The sequence below is a fragment of the Rhipicephalus sanguineus genome, chromosome 10, assembly GCF_013339695.2.
Source record: "Rhipicephalus sanguineus isolate Rsan-2018 chromosome 10, BIME_Rsan_1.4, whole genome shotgun sequence".
Lineage (NCBI taxonomy): Eukaryota > Metazoa > Arthropoda > Arachnida > Ixodida > Ixodidae > Rhipicephalus > Rhipicephalus sanguineus.
Window position 1 is genome coordinate 145866861 of NC_051185.1, and position 16181 is coordinate 145883041.

A 16181-nucleotide genomic window follows, 5' to 3' on the forward strand; every position below is an offset into this window, starting at 1 on the left:
CCTAATTCGCATTTTGTGACACCCGGTAGTTATTTTACTCTCCTACCTCGCTATATTATATGTGTTAACGTGAGAGAGAGAGAGAGAGAGAGAACTTTATTGAGGTCCTGAGGAAACGGATAATGGAGGCCTTATGGTCTTCCTTGTCAACTAATACAAGTACACTTGCGTGGTACCCACTACGCTATAAATCATAATTTTTGTGAAGAAGGGAATCATCCAAAATGCCATTATTATTAAATGCGAAGCATTTATTAGCGAACCTTTGGCACTTTGAGCGCTTCCATCTACGTACGTATCTGTCTATCTATCTATCTAGCCGCCTACGTTTGGGTGCTCCCGTGATCGCCTCCTTAACTTGGTGCAGACGATAATTGGCATCGGAGAGTAAGAGGATTTGCCGAATATGACTTTCGGGTCAAAACATCAATAACGTGAAAATCCTGTCGCGTACGTCGTCAAACCCTTCCCTCCAGACACGTGGTGCACATACCCGTTTGCCACGGGCCGAGGTGTACGGGTATGCGCCACAGGTGACTGAAAGTTTATATCTACCCCGGAACGGCGAGAAGAGACATTGATAATTTAAATGCGAGAGCGTTAAGGAAAACCGACATTGGCAGCGTTGGCCCGACGAATGGAAAGAATAAAAACTAGGATGGCAGCAGGAATCGAACCCTAGCATTCTGCGGGCCAATCGGGTATTCTACCACAGAACCACACCAGGTCTATAAAGTGGTTTGGAAAAACAGCCTATGCAGGCGTAATGGCGGTGCAACGTCAATTGTGGTTTTGGTTCTCTATCTAATTTTACACGGCTATCTGTTTTACAAAAAAGCGATAAACACTACATATTTACTCCTACGATACAGGCGTCATATCAGATTAACATGTGTGGTTACAGTGCTGGCTCCGTTTTATAGCAGCCTAATAAACATTACATTTGTATTCCTATGATTCAGCAAGCTATATTGAAGCGTTGCTAGACCCGGAGGAATACATTAACGAAAGTTACGTATGATATGCACATGATTGCACCATAAAGTACACTTAGTTTCGATAATACTGACGTATGTACATGTACTCTATCGTGAGGGCTGACGTTACGTCGCGCCATTAGTTACCCGGTGTTGTCCACGTGCCTGGTATGCCCACGATGTGCACACAGCCGCTACACTTGCAAAAACGCATCGATGCACCTCGTAATGTTTGGCTCAAAGCCATAAAATACAGCGTAGAAGTACTCGCTGGCTGCTTCGCATGAAATCGATTCCCACAACGCCTGGAATCTGCCTAATTTTCATTCTGCGGAGAAGCGTGGTACCTGCGACACACCTGTAGGGCATTATGTGCACTTTGTTGAAGCTGTGGCAGATGACGATGAAGAATTATGTCTGATCCTTCTGTAATGGGTTGAAAGCGTTCAACGACCCACTCGTTATGCAATTCGCCTTGTGTGACGCCTGGTATATATATTCTAACGTGGTTCCCTCCCGACATGAAGGCTGTATAGGATCTTTTTGCAAAGGAGTTTCAAGCGCCGGCATGACTCTGTGGTAAAATACTGGGCTGCCACGCAGAGGGCCCGGGTTCAAATACCGTTCCATTCTGGGTATCTTTTCACATTTCGTTTTCTTTAACACGAAAGTGTTTTGTGCCGGGGTCCACCACGGCTCCACTGACGTATTTCCATCACGGATATGACGTTGTAAAATATACACTAACATATGGCAAAGAACAAAACTAGAAGAAAAACTTCTGTCGCCGGGAGTCGAGCATACGACCCCGCGCTCCGCAGCGCGTGCTGCGTGGTGCGAAACCACTCGGCCACAGACCGTACGTCCTTCACCCTACTAAGGGCGAGCTATGTGTAGACACCATTTACCATTGGCGGTACTCAGAGCGCGGTGGCTTCAGCGTGTTCGAGTTGTCACTAGCGGCATGGCGTGATGAGCGCGGAGGGCACTTTATTAAAGGTCGTCGCCCCGCGCGTTGCGATGCGAGCGCGCCTCTGTCTCTCTCTCTCGCGCGCTCGTGATGGGGGCGGTTTGTACGTCTTGTGCTACCACCGCAAGTTTCCGTTGACATTACAGAGAGCACACCGGTCACTTCGCTCGCTGCAGCGGCCGCGTTTCCGAAAGGAGCGCGCTGCTCACACGCAAAGAAGTAACAACTGTGACAGTTGTTAGTTATTCGCGCTCGTCCCGTGTATGTTATTTCCGTGCGTCACTTCTGCTTTAGAGCGCACTGCAAATTTCGAGTTGCTTGCCGTTCTTCGCGTGACATTGCACTTCGTTGCTATAGCATTCACTCCTTCGCCCTTGTGGCCAAACAATGCACAATAAACGCTCAACTACCCCTGTGAAGACACGTTTCACTTTCGTTTTATACCGAATCCTATGAAAGGAGGATCAGTCATGTTTTTTTTTTATTATTTCGCGCAATAGCAGTTACGGACACCGGCGGCGGCGGACAACTACAGCGGCTGTTTTTGTGATCTCATAACAGCTTTTGCTGTAAAAAGACGACAGGATATGGCAACGTAGACGACTTAAATATGAACTTCCTATTTTGCAATTGGTGAATGCGAAATGGAATTGAAGTAAATCATTGTAAAGGATTAAATGAGAATCCTAAACGCTAACTCATTATGTAACTTAGAAGTTCGCTATATGTATGTTTTGGTTGCTGTACAGTATCAAATTAATAACAAAGCAATCAAAAGGGGGGGAAATTCTGGTTAATTAAATAAATCTACACATACTTTAGATCTTGTGGGTCACATGATCACTTGTCAAATATCACGACCTCATTCTCGGCATAACTTCGAGCTCTTACCAACATCGAATCACAAAAAAAAGATTCAGTTACAACCTGAATGTCTCGGCTATCTCGATTCATCTTATACTGATGTTTGTGCATTAAGACGCTCATGTGGCTTTGTGTGGTGCACTTAATTTAATTTTCTAAGGAATCAGCCTTTTCAGAACACTGGATGCTATAAGACATACACTTTAAACGTCCAAAGCGGCCCTATAAACTGTAGCAGTTGCAACGCTTACAAGGCAATATCTTACTGAGTATGATCAGTTGACAAAGTCGCGAAATTCGTATGAATCTACAAGGTTCAGGTTTAGGTAAATCCGTGTGCCAGCCGTAACATTGACGTTTCTTCAAGAGCCAAGCTTGCAGCTCTCATATAATCTTGCGCCAGAGTTCTCTCTAATAACTTACGTAGTAACTTCTTTGGTAACGCATCTAGTAGACTTGCACCGGTGGTTATAGACCAGTAGAAATATTTTGACTGTGAAGAGTGGGACATTGTGTGTATTCGAAACTCCGAGTATTCGATTCGAACGGTTTGGTATTCGCTTCGATTCAAAATCCACTTTTACTATTCTAGACATATTCTCAAGACATACTCCAAACATAATAAAGAGCGCTTAAGCTTCATTAAGAATATTTTACCTTGAGGATACGAACAAGTGGGACGACGTTCTTTGAAGCAGTGAGCTACGAGACCAACTCTAAGCTGTTCAGAAGGCCCTCGAAGCGGCGGAGAGCCTAGGGCTCCCCGTCCCGGCGTGGGAGGTGCCTTCTGCACCTTGAACAGTCGGTACACACCCTTTTCGGAAATAGTTTTACAACCAACGCCATCAGACAAGGTTGGGAGTCATTTCGCCGAGATAACGATGCAAACTTCGTATTTTCGCTATTTTTCCCGCAACGGCCCGCACCTTCCACAACGGCCTAGAGATGATCGATTAACTTTTTAATCAGTTAATGGTTACAAATCGGCCTTGACGTCTACAGGAATGGAGACGGATAGAGGAGATGAGGAAAGAGTGTCGCGGCGCTTGCCTCGGCGTGGTTTGGTGGCGGTGCCGCAGTATCACGTAGAGCACTGCGAGAAACCGGAGATTGCGAGAGGCGCAGCAAGCTCATGCCGGAGGAACAAGCGGAGGGGCAACGAAGCGAATACAGTCAGCGGTGGCGGGGTTGTGCAGAAGCGAAGAATGCAGCCAAAGACGCTGAGTCCGAGCAATAACGTCGCCGTCTACAGTCGCTCACGCCGGGAGAGCAAGCGGCGAGGTGTCTCCACCTGAGAATACAAAATTGAATGAGAATACAAAATGAGAATACAAAATCGAATACTACAGCTTCGCTGGTAATCAATCCCCATATTTTATGTTGCGGCCCCACAAACTTTTCTCGTTTTTCGTGTTTCATCTTGCTTTAATGCGTAAGCATTCTAAGACTCCTTACACCACCCCCCCCCCCAAAAAAAAACACCCTACATCCGCAGTGTAACGCCCTCCCGCACATAAGGATGCATGGCGTCTTGCTTTGGGTATACATGACAATGCGTCATTAGTGCAGAAGCAGAACTATAGTTGCCATTACAAGCAAGCATACCTTACAAGTTTTAGTGTAGCATAAATGATGACTTGTCCCGGCTACTGTTCGCCAAATGACGACTAATATAGGCTTGTGTTAGGTAAGGTAAGTGATGGATAACGTTGGATAATGTGGCCTACAATGTTGCAATGGGAACTCACCACAGTGAGGCGGCCGTCTCAGTTAACTGTACTATAGTGACAGCGCAACATTTATAACCCTGTGGCATCCGAACCATAAGGCGACGAAGCATTTTTACAGCGAAAGCTGTTATGAGATCATTTCACCGGCCATTTTTGGCGCCGTAGTTGTCCGCCGCCGCCGCCGCCGCCGCCGCCGCCGGTGTCCGTAACCAGTATCGCTCGAAATAAGAAAAAAAAACGAAGAAAAAATTCCAGGATGGAATGAGGTTCGAACCTGGGCCCTCTGCTTGTGAGCCCAGTATTCAACCTCTGAGCCATGCCGGTGGTTGAAACTGCTTTGCAAAAAGGTCCTATACAGGCTTCGTGTCGGGAACGAACCACATTAGCATATGCAATATAGCGTGGTAGAAGAGTAAAATAAGCACCAAGCGTCGCACAACGCGAATTCTATAACCAGGCGTAACACAATGCGAATTGCGCAACGAGTAGGTTGTTGATTGCTTCCAACCCATTACAAAGGTCTCTGCCATAATTCTTCGTCGTCATCAGGCACAGCATCAACAAAGTGCGCATATTGCCTTGCATGCGTTTAGCAGATAGCACGGCTCTCCGTAGAATGACGAAAAATGGCACAGTGCCTGCTGCCCTACATCTCAAAAATTACAATGATTTATAGCGTAGTGGGTTCCTCGCAAGTGCACTTGTATTGGTTGCCAAGGAAGCCCATAAGCGCATGATCTATTTCCTCGGGGTCTCAGTAAAGTTCTTCGCACCCCTCCCCCGTCTCTCTCCCACGTCAGCTAATGTTATACAGCATGACGGCAGAGGGAAATAGCGACCGGGCGTCACCCAGTGCAAATTACAAAACTGGTGGGCCGTTTAAAGCTTCCAACCCATTACAAAGGGCTGAGCCGTAATTCTTCATCGTCATCAGTCGTCGCGTCAACAAAAGTGCACATAATCCCTTACAGACGTGTAGCTGGTGCCTCGCTTCTCCGCAGAATGACGAATAATGGCTTAGTAGGCGCTTCCCAACTTCACGAAAATTTGATTTATGGCGTAGTGGGTACCTTTCTAGTGTACTTGTATTGTAGCCCCAAGAGAGCTTACAACGGGCTCTTGAAACGCCGCTCTTCCAGCTTTCGCTGTGACTGTGCTGCGGTTTCAGCGCAGGCCTGGCGTTTTTAAAGACGATAGTCTTTCTTGGGGAACCTAAACGCCTAAATTTTGGTCTGTCTTTCTGTCTTTCTGTTTGTCGGCACGTCCCTCGATTCAGCCACCCGGCCAAAGTTGAACCACTTGCTTACCGCCCACCCATCTTGAACTGGTATGGCTGTTCATACTAGTGAACGTTGTCGATCAAAAAGTAAATATTATGCATATCTGTGGCGTAGCATCATTAGGTAAGTATTAGGTGGTGTGTTCGTCTAATAGAAAATACATAGATACGCAATTTTAAATACCTTGATGGTATGCGTTTAACGTTGAGACAGTAACGCTGAAGCGATCAGCGGTCCAAGCCGAGCAAGCGCGAGCGCCAACAACAACCGTCTTCGTCTTCTTCTTTCGCAGGCGTTCTTGTCTGCGCCCTACCATGTTACAAATCACTCCCCCGCGGAAAAGGAGCCATCCTGGCGACCTAAGGAACAGGTACAACTGGTGGGTCATAATGCGGCTTCAGTCGATCGACGTGAACAGTCTCGCGGCCGCGACGACGGCGGTCCGTAGATGATTGAACAGGCTCAATCATATAGTTAATTGGGGATGATTGACGTAGGACGCGGTAGGGGCCTTCGTACTTAGGCAGTAGCTTTGTGGAAAGGCCAGGAGCGGAGGAGGGAACGCGAAGCCACACCAACGTTCCAGGCGAATACGACTGAGGAGGCAGGTTTTCGTCGTGACGGTCCTTCTGGCCCTACTCGCCCTACAATGTTACAACCCTAGTTTCTTAAGGTGCGCTGAAAATGCGACTGCGCTGAAACTTGTCTTCCTCCGTGCCCTCTGCACAAGCTCATGTTGTGTTTCGGTTTCGGTTCAGTATTGCATTGTACGAATGACAGGGGGCGCCGCTCTGGCATTCCTGTTTTACCCAGGCGACGTGTAAGTAAGAGAGTTTGTGGAGAGTACTCGTTGAGTGCGGACGTTTCTTCTCCTTCGGCGCATCGCGCCAAACAGCCTGTTTGGGCTGGCCGGCGTCCCCGCCGGTCGCGTTGGTCACCGCCGGTCTTCGCCTGCCGCTGCGCCGGGACTACCAGCCCGCAACACAGCACTCATATTTCCCGACGTATTGCCAGATGGCATCCATATCTCACGCAGCGCCTCTTCTATCGTCTTTAGACGACATTTGCAGCGAAGCACGCAGATACACGGTCAATTTTTTAAGCTTGAGTGGTCTGCCGTTGTCACTTGGGCGCACGTCACCTACGGTTCGGCCCTCGAACGCGTACGCGTGCTGATTTGTTGCGATAGCAATTATCTAGACACTCTCGGCGGGTTTTTGCAGCCGCCGTCGCCGTCATGCTTCGTTTAAAGTCCAAATCTATAACATTGGCTGTGTTCCAATTCTGGACAGCTTCGTAGACAGTCTACGCTGACAGCTTAGAAGACAGCATCGAGCTCATGTTGTCCGAGAAATGGAACACGTCTAGAAGACGTCTACGCGAAGTGATGCCACCTCGCATCGAGAAGAGAAAGCTAAGAAAAACAAACGTAAATGTTCTTTCTTTAGCCTCTTTCGTGTTCAACCCTATGAAAAAATTAACGTAGCTTACATTGAGCGCCTGGAAAAGTGCCTACTGGTGTACAGACGACCATACCGGCGGGATCCGAGCTAGGCGAGCATTTCGCTGAGCCGCCATCTTGTTTGGACAGCAAAGTAGCCTGCATCGTTTTTGTCTCCGATGCTGTCTTCTCGAAGCTGTCTATTTTGCCGGCTATGTGAGAATTGTAATGGTACTTGAGATAGCCGCTGTCCACTTAGCTGTCTATTTAGCCGTCTACGGTGAGTATTGGAACACACCCTATTGCCCCATGCGTCTTATGTTCTACAACGGCCGGGCTAGACCGCACGCGCGCGCTCGCTTCTTACGGCCTTCGCATCGGGTGTAGTACATACCTCTCGCCGCTGCTTTGAGGGGGGCGCTGCGACCCTGACCCTCCTCCGCCGCTCCGTGCAGCGCGCGCAACGTCGGCACATGAGTTCGGGCGCGCTTCTTCACTCACCGCGCGTTGAAAAACAAGTTGCCTAATCGTTGAAGACGCACAAATGGTTTATTCTGACTTCTTATATGCGCAATGTGCATCGAGCTTAAGCTTATCGAAAAACGTATAAATGCAAGAGCCGGGAGTACAGCGCTCCGCCATCAAACGTGTATATAGACATTCTGAGGTCTGGAAATAAATATTTATTGCTCGTAAGCACTCGCAAATAGTTGAACGCTTTCAAGTGAAAACTTTGTCGGACTTCACAAATGTCTCGTTCACAACCTAAAATGCTTCCTAGTCCGCTTGTGTGCGTAGGTGGAAGGCTTGTCGTTCGCGTCAGTCAGTTGGTTTGTGTGATTGACGAGGAGAATTCTTAGGAATTTTTCGGCTCTGAGATCTGCGGATCGTCGGGATTGGCTGTCGTCAACGCCTTCAGGGCAACTTAAGATGGGAGCGCGTTGCAAGTAGGGCTGGACAGCTGTTTCCAAAACTTCTAGTACATTCCTGCGTGGCAGCTGTTCAGAGGCCTTATTGAAAAAGACCACTATCTTGTCCAAAAGAGCTAGAAACTCAGGCCTCGGGTTGTGTAGTTCGTTCCTGTCTTGTGCTCGCAGTAGCTTGTACAGCTGATGCAGCCTGTTGTTGGTCGTCAGTAGCGCAGTGCAAGAGTCAAATCCGAGGTAATAATAATAAGCGACGAGGAGAGTCTGAAGAGTGCGAGCGATTTGAGCGGTTGTGCGTTTTAGCGGTGTGATTAGAGCGGTTGTGCGTTGTTAGCAGTGCGATTTGAGCGAATATGCGTACTCGACTTTGTGTTATGAGTTTTGCGTTGTAACCAAGTTGTTGATAATTAAATGTAAACTTCTTTTTCCCTTTTAACTGTGTGTCGTGCGTTGCGTTTTCTATTGTGTCTTATTTTACGGCCCAGCCATCCTGACGCTAACAAAAGGAACGCAAAAGAGCTCGGAGTCCCTGGAATTAATGTTTCCAGGTGGTGTTAACACCAGGTACCACTCTCGGGGCGTGCCGTCAGAAGGGGTTATTCAGCAGCAAGAGTCCTCTCTTGTTTTTTTTTGCTTTCTTCCTCCCTATACGCAGTTATTTTCAACCATTAGATATACAACTCACGTACATGTTTCAAAGAGCTGTCATGCTGCAGATCGCAGCATTTTGCCCTGAAAACCACTCCAAATGTATTTGGAAAAATAAAGAAATAGAAAATAGCTAGCAAAGGGAAGGCGAGCTCTCTTAATTGCGGCCTCATTGTCCAACAAGACCAAGGGCCAAAGGTATTTGGTGCTCTCTGCTTGCAGAACAGGTGCAGCGTTGTTTATCTCTTTCTCTGATCGTTGCCAGTGCTTCATGCCTCCTGCATTATGCCTCATGATGGTTAGCGCAAACGCAACACGGACGAAAAGAAGAAAAAACGACTACACAATTGAGCGCTATCTATAACAACTGAATGTTTATTGGAAAAATCACAAATATATATGTCTAAGAAAGAGAACTGCGTGAGCTGCCCTTCTATCGCTTTGATTGATGAGGAAGTGTCTTTCCTGGAAAGGGCGTAGTTTTGTTAGCATACACGTTTTTATCTGTCAATTATCTTTGGCGCATGTGCGGGTTTGTTGTTTTTTCTCTTTCTTATACATATATATATTTGTGATTTTTCCAATAAACATTCAGTTGTTAGATAGCGCTTGTGTCGTCATTTTTTATTCTTTTCGTCCGTGTTGCGTTTGCGCTAACCATCGTGAGCAATTTCCAACTCGCCCACTTCGCTACCCTGCTGCATTATGCCTCGTTAGCCAATTCTTCCGTAGTTTTACTGAGTTTAAGCTTGTATTATCCACGAGCACATGCATACCGACATTATGCGGAGAGCCGTCTGATAACATTCGTTTTTTTTAAAGGAGACGATCCTCCCTCTACCCCTGACTTCTTGAATAATCCCCCTCCCCTTTCTCCGTCGAGAACCCCCCTTCCGCGGTTTCACATCGAGCGACGCTCTTGTGCCGAGTGCGCGGCGCAGGAGATGCACGGTCTAGAGTCACTGGAAAATCAGAGTACCGCAAAGGTAGGCTGCACGCGGGCAACATTGGGTGGCGGCGGCCATGTCCCTTCCAGACCGTCCGGCGCGTTGCTAGCGTGTGCTGAGAAGTGACCGATCTTTTCGCCTCAGTGCCGTGTTACGCTCTGCAGAACGGCATTATGTGTGTGTGTTTCTTCAAGAGGATATTAGAAGTGATTTCGAGTCATCGACAGGTATGGATCGACTGCGCGGTTAGCGGTGCAACTAATGAAACGTACGGCGAATGTTACCATGTGCTCGCGAACTCTCTTCATGACTTCATCGGTCTCTTTTCGTGTCACGCCCGGGCGTGTTCGCTAGGTCCGGAGCTGTAAACATAGTTGCATTAGCGCAGTGACATCGTGCGCGATGTCATTTACTTCGACATTTGGTAAATCTTGACTGTTTGCGCTAGCTTTGCAGTCGGTGTTCAGGTTCACTGCACTCGATAACGTTATCCAACAACATTGAGAACATTCAACATTGCATCCTTCGACCTGTCGCTGACACATAGCTTGCTTGCGCACCATGCTTGCTGTTCAACTGGTTGATATGTGTAATAGAAGTTGTGTGTGTACGGTAATTGGAAGTTGTGCGTGACGTCTTGATTCGGAACGCCAGCAGCCGAACGCACGGGCGAATCGGCGTGCGGTAGGTGAGGTGCATCTTATCTTGCGATACGTAGAGAATAGGTCATCAAAAATGATTGACATCACTAAATTGTTTCATTTCCTATTTCTTGTCTCCTTAATATTCCTAACGTTGCAATGAATTTGCAAATATTTTGCTGTGTTCCGACAAACAGTTCTTTTTTTTGGCGTTGCCAGCGCGTAAACAGCTGGGGTTCGGTTTCTGCACTGCTGCACTTTTTTTTTTCCTAATGCACTCTTATTAAAACTTCCTCGGCACGGTGCTTTATGTTCTTTCGATCAGAAATAGCACATCCCGGAATTTTTAAAGCGCATGCTACTGCAACACAGTATGTATATAGACCTAGGGCTCGCATAAAATCGACTCCCTCAATGCGTGGGTCTGCTTTTTTTTTTTTTTTTGCTGTGACCATTTCTCACCAACTATATAGTATTTTAAGGGCACGTTCGGCGCAATGCAGCATTAGTAGCATTTTTTTGCAACAAATTTAAAAATACGCTTGATAACATTGCCTTATACCAAGTTTATCAACAGAGTTCCACGCTTCTATTTTGTGCAATGCCAAATGATCACGCCACAGTTGCCTTCAAGGTATACCAGTAAACAGTTATTATTTTAATAAATCTTCGATTTCGCTCTCGTGCGTGACACGCCTATAACTCGGATAGCACGCGTAATCTGTTCAACAGATCGAGATACAAACAGCCGAGCAAATAGAAAGGTGTGTAGTTTTCAATATCGCTGACCATAGCGAACCGACAAGGTGAAGTATCCTGTCGCATAAGATCTTTTCCAGCAAAGTTAGTGTAGTTCACTGCACGAAGGAGTGTTATTCGAGGGGGGGGGGCGAATTCGTTCAGGGCAACTATGCAGCCACGTAGAACGCCGCTCTTTGACATTAATTTTTCCCACACGGCAAACGAGATTCCCAGAGTAGCTCACCAGTAACGTTCGATTGATGGTGAGCTACTCTCTTCTGCCATCTGCATGCAGTGGCATATCAGGGGTGGCACACCGGGCCCGTGCCCCCTCCTCCCCCCCGAAAATAATGTCTGCCTACGCCCCTGTCTGCATGACGCGTTTAAAAAAGCGACGAAGTACTTCTGGGGACCGTGGTACTGCTAAATGTCCGGCCACGCTCTGCATTGAACGCGCCTGCACCCAAAGCGCTTGGAAGGGATATGGCGGCGAGAGGTCACGTGATGCGAGTAAGCCAATCGCGTCGGCGGCGGCGCGCGGAAAACAGATGCGATACTCTGAAATTTTTCCAGTGACTCTAGCACGGTCTAGAGTCACTAGAAAAATTTCAGAGTATCGCATCTGTTTTCCGCGCGCCGCCGCCGACGCGATTGGCTTACTCGCGTCACGTGACCTCTCGCCGCCATATCCCTTCCAAGAGCTTTGGGTCCAGGCGCGTTGAATGCAGAGCGCGGCCGGACAATTAGCAATACTACGGTCCCTAGAAGTACTTCGTCGCTTTTTTAAACGCGTCATGCAGATGCCAGAGAGTAGCTCACCAGTAATCGAACGTTGCTGGTGAGCTACTTCGGGAATTTCGTATATTTTTGCATTCCGTGTGGGAAACATTAACGTCAAAGAGCGTCGTTGTACATGGCTGCATAGTTGGCCGCGGAATGAAGTCGCCCCCTCGAAGAACACTCCTTTCTGCTGTGAACTACACAAACTTTGCTGGAAAAGCTCTCATGCAACAGGATACTTCACCTTTTCGGTTCGCTATGTTCAGCGCTATTGAAAACTACATACATACCTTTCTGTTTGCTCGGCTGTTTGTATCTCGATCGGTTGAAAAACGTGTCACGCACGAGAGCGAAATCGAAGACTTATTAAAATAATAACTGTTTACTGTATACCTTGAAGGCAATTATCGCATGATCATTTGCCACTGCGCAAAACTGAAGTGTGGAACTCTGTTGATAAACTTGGTATAAGGCAATATTATTAAGCGTATCTTATTTTATTATTTTTTTCAAAAAAGAATGTTGCTAATGCTGCATTGCGCCGAGCGCACCCTTACAATAATATTTAGTGGGTGAAAAATGGTCACAGCAAAAAAAAAAGAAAAGTTGGCTTATCCTCTCACGCATTGAAGGAACCGATTTCATGCGAGCCCTAGATTTATATACATACTGTGTTGCAGTAGCATGCGCGTTAAAGATTTTCGGGATGTGCTATTTCTGATCAAAATAACATAAAGCACTGCGCCGAGGAAGTTTTAACAAGAGTGCAGTACGAAAAAAAAAAGTTGAAATTAAAAGCAGTGCAGAAACCGAACCCCAGCCGTTTACGCGCTGGCAACGCCAAAAGAAAAAAAAAACTTTGTCGGAATACAGCAAAATATTTGCAAATGCACTGCAACGTTGGGAATATTATGGAGACAAAAATAGGAAATGAAACAACTGAGTAGTGACGTCAATCATTTTTGACGGCCTATTTTCTACGCATCTGTTAGGAAATGACAACGTATTCGCAAAATAAGATGCACCTTACCTACCGCACGCCGATTCGCCTGTGCGTTCGGCTGCTGGCGTTCCGAACCGAGACAAATACTTCACCCACAACTTCCGTATACACACCACTTCTTTTACAGATAACACCCAGCCGAACAGCAAGCACGGTGCGCAAGTAAGGTATGCGTCAGCGATCAGTCGAAGGACGCAGTGCTGAATGTTCTCGATGTTCAATCATGTTCTCGAATGTGCTATGAAGTGAACCTGAACACCGACTGCAAAGCTAGCGCAAACGGTCAACATTCACAAAGTGTCGAAGTAAATGGCATCTCGCACGGTCATTACGCTAACGCAACTATATCTACAGCTCCGGACCTTGGGAACACAACCAGCCGTGAAACGAAAAGAGACCGATGAAGCCACGAAGAGAGTTCGCGAGCACATGGGAACATTCGCCGCACGTTTCATTAGCTACACCGCTTACCGCGCAGTCGATTCATGACTCTCGATGACTCGAAATCACTTCTGATATCCTTTTGAAGAAACACACACACACATATTGCAGTTACGCCGAGCGTGACACGGCATCGAGGCGAAAAGATCGGTCACTTCTCAACACACGCTACCAACGTGCCGGACGGTCCGGAAGGGAAATGGCCGCCGCCGCCCAATGTTGCCCGCGTGCAGCGTACCTTTGCGGTACTCTGAAATTTTCCAGTGACTCTAGCACGGTCAGGGTCGCAGCGCCCCTACCGCCGACGGGCGGCGAAACATACTGAGAAACTCTCCCATTGCTTTCGCGACGGGTGAGAAGGCCGTAAGGAAAGGAGCGCGCGTGCGGTCTAGCCCGGCCGTGGTTCTACGCGCTAGTGAAAACTCGCGAACGCTGGCGACGAGCGCGACTGAGCAGAAATGAAAAGAACCGGCCGTCTCCTTCGCACTAAGGGCACATAAGCGATAACATCATCCCGGGTGCGAGACATGGCGTCGATGACTCATCAAGCTAAAGGCTCGCTCACACCCACCCGCGACTAGCACCGGTCGCGGAACCATTTCCGGCTGGCGACCAAAAAGCGACTCTAGGCGACCGATGTTCACACCTTCGTGCGACTTACACTCGTCACCACACAGAATTCACGTCTGCTTGCATATGACTCGCATTGAGATTGCCCCGTAAAATAAGCTGACGCCCAGTTCCTGCGCGTCTGATTGGTTCAGAAGTTTGCGACCGCAGTCGCGCGACTGAAAAATCGAGCAGCGAGCAACTGAGTCAAAGCAGTCGCCTTGCGACCAAAGCGGCCATTTGCGACCGTTTGCAACCAGTCGTTTTGCGACTAAGTTGGTCTAGTGACTGATTCTAGTCGCCGATGTGAACCAGCCTTAAGAGAAAACGCCCCGCCAGTCTTTCGTCACCACTGAAGGGGGGGGGGGGAGCTGCGTCACTCGAGCAGCAACAAGGCAGCAACTGCGAACTTTGGTCATAAGGGCCCGGCCGCGAGCGCTGGTCGCGCGCTATCTAGACAGACATTGCTAAAATGCTCGTATACGTGGTGTGCTCTCACCGCTTTGCGTTGAATCGACAAACAGCATGAAAACCGCTTTTCTCCCTGGAGCGGCCGCATTCGCTTTAACCAGCGTTTTGTAGGGTTACGCGAGATCTGATCCCAAAGAATTTGCTGCTAGCATTCCAATTATTTGCTATCGCATTAAGTGCTTCGCCCTTGCAACGAAACTGTGATTTTCTTAAGTGCGAAGCATTTCTTAGCGAACCGAAGGAACTTTGACCGTATCTATCTATCTATCTATCTATCTATCTATCTATCTATCTATCTATCTATCTATCTATCTATCTATCTATCTATCTATCTATCTATCTATCTATCTATCTATCTACGAGGAGCGTTCAATAAAGATTTCCCCTGACCCACTTCCTGTAGACGGAGATCAACGAAACTTTGCAGATTTATTAGTCCTTCTCTACATAGGTGACACAACGGGACACACACTTCTCCCATCTTTTTATGCAACTATAAACACCTCACTTGTAGAAGTCGACAGGTTGCTCCAAAAGCCATGTTGTAACTTCAGAAATTAGAGTCTCATCATCTGGAAAATGCTTGCCCTTCAAATATGACTTCAATGTTGGAACGAGGTGGAAGTCCGATGGTGCGAGGTCGGGTGAATAATGGGAATGCGGTAGAATTTCAAAGCCGCAGGAGCGTGCTTCCGTCTGGGCAACATGTGAGTTGTGAACTGGGGTATGGTCTCGCAGAAGGCGGACGCCTTTGGTGAGCATGCCACGTCTCTTGTTTTTGATGGTCTCTCGCAATTTCCGCAGCAGTGAAGCATAGCATGCCCCAGTAATCGTGGCACCCTTTGCTAGGAAATCCATCAAGACTACTCCGTGCTGGTCCCAAAAGACTGTGAGCATGACCTTGCCCGTCGAGGGCTGGGTGCGTGCTTTCTTTGGAGGCGGTGAGTCCAAGTGCTTCCATTGCATCGACTGGACTTTAGTCTCCGGATCATAGTGATGGACCCAGCATTCATCCTGTGTAATCAGTCTGTTGAAAAAGTCCTGCTGGTTTCCATGGCACATGGTCAAAAGAGCCTGGGAGCATTCGACTCGTACCTGCTTTTGGAAAGGTGTGAGCAGCCGGCGAACCCAGCGATCGGATACCTTACGCATATGAAGATGGTCCTGAATGACTTTTTCCATGGACCCCACACTAATCTTGACATGTTGGGCTAGGTCTCGAACGCTAATGCGGCGATTTTCCAAAATGGCGGCCTTCACTTGCTGGATGGTGTGTTCATTGACAGCGTAGTGGGGTCGCCCTGCAATCGGAGCCGCTTCCACGGAAATCAGACCATATTTGAATTGGCGATGCCAGTTATTCACTACATCATATGATGGGGAATCCTCCCCATAAACCTCTTTTATCTCATCGAACGTCTTCCTTGGAGTGCGGCCTTTCAAGTACAGGAACTTGACTGCTGCTCTGTATTCCACTGCATCCATTATCACACCTCACACCACTTCAGCACCTCTAAAAGAAAGACCGTTATTAGTTTAGAGTTGCAAATTGGCACGTCATCTACAGTGACTTATGTCATTACACATACGCAGTTTCAGCACCCTGCAATAAATGGAAGTTAGTCAGGGGAAATCTTTATTTCTATCTATCTATCTATCTATCTATCTATCTATCTATCTATCTATCTATCTATCTATCTATCTATCTATCT